Source organism: Adiantum capillus-veneris, chromosome 22 (genome assembly GCF_014529385.1).
Source record: "Adiantum capillus-veneris isolate H3 chromosome 22, ASM1452938v2, whole genome shotgun sequence".
NCBI lineage: Eukaryota > Viridiplantae > Streptophyta > Polypodiopsida > Polypodiales > Pteridaceae > Adiantum > Adiantum capillus-veneris.
The window spans coordinates 47,187,441-47,193,878 of NC_140952.1; the positions used below are offsets into that span (position 1 = coordinate 47,187,441).

General features: G+C 45.7%; 1 pseudogene; it reads left to right on the top strand.

Moving 5' to 3' along the window:
* Positions 1 to 3,798: 3,798 nt before the first annotated feature.
* On the top strand, positions 3,799 to 6,282 carry LOC147429281 (pentatricopeptide repeat-containing protein At3g02330, mitochondrial-like; annotated as a pseudogene).
* Positions 6,283 to 6,438: the final 156 nt, after the last annotated feature.

The following is a 6,438-nucleotide window of genomic DNA, read 5'->3' on the forward strand; positions in this document are numbered from 1 at the left end:
GTATCTTTTGGAACTCTAGATGCTAGGCATCTAAAAAATGGAATGAGCTGGATCGCTTTGATAGCTATTCTAGAGTAAGACTCAGAGTCAGTGACCAGACTTTAGACTCCGGATGTTTAGATGATGGATTCAGACTCAGATGACCAGATGACAAATAGGGACTTCATATGACAAACTTCATATACAAAACAGACTTTAAATAATAGAGGAACTGAAAATAACAGATTCAGATGATAGACAATTGGAATGAAAAATTGGATTCAAATAGTAATTCAAAATATTAAAGTTCAGACAATAGTATTTTGGAATGATTAATTTGGTCAATATGATGATACAAGGGTTAGCACTGCGTGCTTCTAATATCTATAAGATGCATTGTGTATAGAGTTCCAAAAGATACAAGAGTGAGAATCCCAAAATGGGATTAGTGGGTCCTATTCATAGGTGTCCGCAATGGAGTCTGATTGGTCACACAATCAAATAGCTTTGGGTAATTGGCGATAACTCTACTAGGTGAAAGAGAAACCACAACCGTGGCTATGACGGGACGCAAGCGACGCAGGAGAGAAAAAGAGAGAGAAATCTCATAAGGTGCAATCCGATTCATCACGCCTCAGTGTCGAGAGATAGCCAACACAACCCCATTGGCGGCCTCCGCACTCGATTTGGTGCGGGTCGACTTGCTTTGTTGCCCCTGCATATGCGGTCGTTCCCCCACAATTTTGCTCGGGCTTGCTTCGCCATAAAGGCCTTCTCATAAGGGGTCCCGCCCATGCACGATCGTGCCCTTGCGCTTGGCAACGTGATGACGACCTAGAGCGAGAATTGAATTGAAATGAAATGAAATGTTATATTAATGTCTTCAAAAGGCCAAAGTGACCTATGAGACCAAAAAAGTTACAATGTGGTGGATCGGATGCAAAGTCAGAGTAACAAAAGTAACAAAATGACAAATTGAAAAGCCTATGCTATGAAATCCTAAACTGCTAGGTGTCAACTAAGCAGCTAGCTGAGATAGCTAAATAACAAGAGAGATCACAAGAGATCCAGCATCGGTCCTCTCTGGCGGATCTCATCAATCTCCTCCATGGTCGGTAGTCTAACCGAGCGTCGTGCATGTCGGGCAAAAGTGATTCAGGCCCTCTGGTGCAGCCTCCGTCGATGTTGTGTAGTCCTCCGCAGTCGTGGGCGCCTAGATCTCCCCATCTCGGTCGCTTGATCGATCAGTGTGCCTCTGGTGTAAGGCGACAAACTCTGCGTGGTGGTAGCTCCTCCGGGTGTCCAATGTCTGCTCTAAAGAAATCTGTGGTCTGTCTCTGAGACTACCTAGCCTATCCTCTCGTCAAGCTCTCTCTGTGTCTACGCAACTCGAGCAAAAACAAACCCAGGCATCTCTGATCCTCGTACCGCATGACTCTGGAGAGTGGTCCAAATCCCTCTCTGAACAAGCAGTGGAAGCGGCCTCGTATCTCGTAGTAGGCGGGGCAGTGGCATGTGTAGTGCAACTCTGTCTCAAGCTCCATGTCACACATGGAGCATGTCTTGGCCTCTGTTGGTACTCCGTTGTATCTCCGAGTCTCAATCCGCAGCTGGTATGAAGATGTGCGTATTTGGCCAATAGCACATCGTATCCCATGAGACAAGTGGGTGTTCATGTATCTGGGCCTCGTCACAAAACCGTCCTACGTAAGCTGGAGAAGTTGCTCTCTAAAGAAAGCCATCTTCGTGGCCAGCTCCTGTATTGACTATATCCATGTCCTCCTGGTGTCTAGCTGAGTCAAGTCCAGGCGGATGAGCCTGGTGATCTCAGACTGTGTAAGAGTCAGAAAGGGTGCATCCAGTGAGTACTAAAAGGGGGGCAATGTGTCTATGCTAAACCCATGCGCCTAAAACCATGATGTCATCTCCCCATACCAGCATGTTGTATCTCCATGCATGGCTAACTGTCGAGAGGACTCAAGTGCAAGGCGGGCATATCTGTCTCTAGGAAGTTCTCACATGCGGTGTATGAAGGAGACAGATCTGATGAGTGCCTCAACCACTAGTGGGGGGGCAGCTAGCTCTCCTCGGATAATGGCATGTGGTACTAAGGTCTTGGCTCTAATGAGCCGCGAGATCATAGAGACCAGAGGCTTCTCCATGTCTCCCCATTCATCAGTGAGAAAGACCGCAGAGAGAGGGAGTTCGTGCCTCATGCTGAGAGAGAGAGAGAGAGAGAGAGAGAGAGAGAGAGAGAGAGAGACCATGCAACTCTCCTTCCCCTCCCCTCCATGGCTGCCCTCCCCTCCATGGCTCTGATACCAATGTGAGGATTGGGGGACTGGAGCATGCCACTAACCACCCAAACGTGCCCCATATAGGCCTTGCCTAGCTAATTATAGGGACCCCCTGCATTGCATGTTCGTCCTGGCCCTTGGCATGCTGCCCAGTCTTACCTTTGGCCCGTCAGAAGTAGTTTACTCTTAGTTCACCCTCGTCTAGAAGTAACACAGGGTATAAGTGAAGGGATCAAGGGCTAGGAGCGTCCATGAGGGATGGGAAGGATCCAAGACGTTGAATCGCCGCAGAAGGGGGGCGGGCGGGACTTCTGCACGCACATGTTTTCCAAGAAGGATAAGGTGTTGAGCTCGGTGGGGGTTCAAATATGTTAGCGCTCAATTTAGGCACCTGTCACATTGGGCACCCAAAGTGTGGACAAGCAGATGTGGCGCCGCCTCATTCGTTCGCCAAAAAGTGGATTTGGGCTCCAAACCTTTGTCAGATGGCTGGCCTCACTAGCCCGGCCAACTTTCAAAGTGGTGGCCATCCTTCAAAAAGTAGGGCACGAATGCACGCCGCAAGTCTTGAACTCTGATCGTCAGTGCGAGAGCCGGATTGTCAAACACCTAGCCTACGAGCGTTGGCTGAGGTAAAGAACCACCTTTCAAAATATAAATGAGTGTGACACCAATTGGGTGCCCACCTCCAAAATTTCAGGCTGGGCAGGCGGCCCAGTGTGACAGGAACCTTAGAGGCCAAATTTTTTTCTGGCCAATCCATGCTGCCACGTGGCTGCTTCAGCACCGTTGATATAGTCGACCCTCGATACGAAGTTGAACCTCCTCAATCACCTTGTATCAGGTCTAGCGATGGCTCTCTTCAACAGCAAGGCCTTCATCCGACGTTGATATCACCTCCGACCACAGCAGTATTCTCAACCTCCTCAATCACCTTGTATCATTCTAGAGACTTGGATATCGATCATCGCTTCCGTAACAAGCGATGGCGAGATTGGCCTACTTCCTCTCTTCAACAGCAAGGCCTTGTAATTCCCATCCTCTCAGTACCGATGGCGAGAGCGGCCTATTTCCTCTCTTCAACAGCAAGGCCTTGATCCGACGTTGATATCACCTCCGACCACAGCCAGTATTCTCAACCTCCTCAATCACCTTGTATCATTCTAGAGACTTGGATATCGATCATCGCTTCGTAACAAGCGATGGCGAGAGCGGCCTACTTCCTCTCTTCAACAGCAAGGCAAGAGAAGCTGTCGAAATGAAACCCTTTCTTTACAGGATCTTTTGCACTTACGCTTCTTCTGCAAGTCCTTTCAGAAGTACTCACCATGCGGCTTGTTGGAGAGCACAACTTCCTGCCCAGAAACCTCTCTTGTGAGGACGATGATTATGGTCATGTTCATACTGTTTCATGGATGCAGATTTGCGAATCACGGCATACTCAGCAGAGGGATGTATGCGTGTCTTGCACTATTTGCAGAAGAGAGTGACGCCAGCCTGTACATGACCAGGAAAAATCATTAGGCTGAGGATTTCCAATAAGTTGGCATCTGGTTATGACTCTCCATGTAATTCTCTCATAATAGGTTACATCAAGAACAAGATGTTCCAGGTGGCGATCTTCTCATACTTGATAGCGAGAAAAGATGAGTCTCATTTCCTTAGTGAACTTACTTTTATGGCGCTATTCATAGCTTGCACTCTCACTAAGGACTTGGAAATTGGTCTCCAGATACATGCTGACACCATAAAAAGAGGTTTGCTGGAAACAAACATTTTCATTGGATGTGTGGTATTTCACGTGTATGCCAAAATTGTCTTTCTTGCAGAGGTTATTGTAAACCTTCCAGATCGTAAATCAGTGTCCTGGAACACACTTGTTGCAGGTTATGTTGAACATGGGCATGCTGAAAAAGCACTTCATTGCTTTGAACAAATGCAGATGTTGGGTGTAACTCCAAATGCAGTAACGTTTGTTTGTACAATAAAAGCATGTTGTTGTATGGGAGCCATAGACAAGGGCAAAGAGATACATGCTGAGGTTGCCAGACATGGGTTTGGACAAAATCTCTTTGTTGGGAACACCTTGATTGACATGTATGCTAAATGAGGCATACTTGTAAAAGCAAAAGAGGTGTTGGACAATCTTCCAAATAGAGACACGGTCTCTTGGGATGCACTGCTGCCAACATGAAGGCCGTTCTCTAAGCCTCTTTTTGCAACATCACAATGAATTTCTTCAAACTTATGCATGGATCCTGAGGTTGCTTTCACAGCACAAGCATAAGTAAAAATATTTAACAGAATACTCTCTGTTTTCATTTGCTTGAGAGAGCTCAAGGCTACCTCATGAAGCCCTTGTTCAGCATAACCTGCAATCAGCATCTTGGTCATATGTATGCCTAGTGTAATTTCCTTTCAAAAGCGCAGGAAGTATTTGCTTCCAACTCAGGACACGATTTCCTGGAATGCTCTTATAGGAGGATATGCAGAACATGAATGTGGCCAGGAAGCTTTGGATCGCTTTGAACAAATGCAGCTGGAAAATGTCCCGCCTGACACCGTTACGTTTGCAGCCGTCTTGAAAGCTTCTGCAATAATAAGAGCCATATACGGGGGCCAAGAATTTCATGCTAAAATAGCCAGGAAAGCGTGGAGCAAGAGTGTTATATTGGCAGTTCCTTAGTTGATATGTATGCCAAGTGTGGCTTTTTGTCCAAATCCCAGAAGCTCGTTGACAAAATTTCTGTTCGCGGCACGGCTGTGGATATGTTGAGTATGGCTATGGTGAAAAGGCACTAGATTGTTTCCAGCAGATGCAAACCCAGGGCATTTTTCCAAATGCAATCACATATGTTTGCATCTTGAAAGCTTCTGGCAGCACTGGTGCCAGTGACAAGGTCCAGCAATACATGCAGACCTTGCAAGACAAGGTCTGGAAAGCAATAGTCGTGGATATGTACGGCAAATGCTGCTTTCTAGCCAAAGGCAAGAAGTTTTTGACAAGCTTCAACCAAAAATGCAGTTACTTCGAATGCTCTAATTGCCGGGCATGCACAAGTCGGAAAGACTCAAAAGTGCATTTTCTTGCTTTGACATGATGATAATGGAGGGAGAAAATCCCAATAAAATTACATTCCTAAATCTCCTTTCTGCTTGCTGACATGCATATCAATTAGAGAGGATCCAAATACTCTCTGAGTGCATAAGGAATATGGCAAGACTCGAGCTCTCGCACCGGTAGGGCTACTTGCCCTTTGAATCGGACAAGATTTCTCGCGAGAAATTTCTCCAAATTCACATGTACTTGTGGGGGATTAGCAATCGGCAAATATAGTATCAGTGCAAGAGGCTCTTGCCTTGTCAAATGCGCATGAATACACACAACTGTACATACATAAGAAAAGCCTTGTATTCAAAGGGCGAGAGATATAAGAGTGGAATCATCGTGCTACACCAGACAGGGGAGAAGGCAAGCTTTCTATTAGAGCTCTAATCACACACACTAGAGTTCACTTATGTGGAAAATGAACATCCTCTCTCAATTTGGATGCTCCCTCTTCATGCAAGTCTGGAAATTTGACTTGGTGCCGCCATGTGTCCACTTTGCCTCTTTTTAATTAATTTCCTAGTACCCACAACTTATAAACTAAGTCTAGACACTCTTTTATTGCTTGGATTTCAGTGCCGATTGGCCCAACCATCTCGTGGCGACCAGCCCTTTGCAGTTGCAAGTAAAACTCTCGACCATCGGTCGTTTCACATTGGTCACACAATGTGCAGCCATTTGTGACTTCAAAAAGAGGGTCCCAAAAATCAAATAAAAAACAAGGGAAAGAAACCAACAACTAAGGTTAGTGGTTACCACAACCTCATGACATACCCCCTCTCTTGAAATCGTAGACGTCCTCGATTGCATGCCACATATACATGTCGTAGATGATTTAGTGTGATTAGCACACTTTTATTATCACATGTATCCGCAAGAAAGGTCATGTAACATAGATAGAAATGACTTAATGAAACATTTATACTTTTGTCACTTCTATCTCTCCGATAGAAGTGAACATTATACCTTTAGCATTTGTAGAGTAGTGTCCACTTTTATTGCACTGAATCTGTATGTACATTTGATGTACTAGCTCCATTATTACCCCTCTTT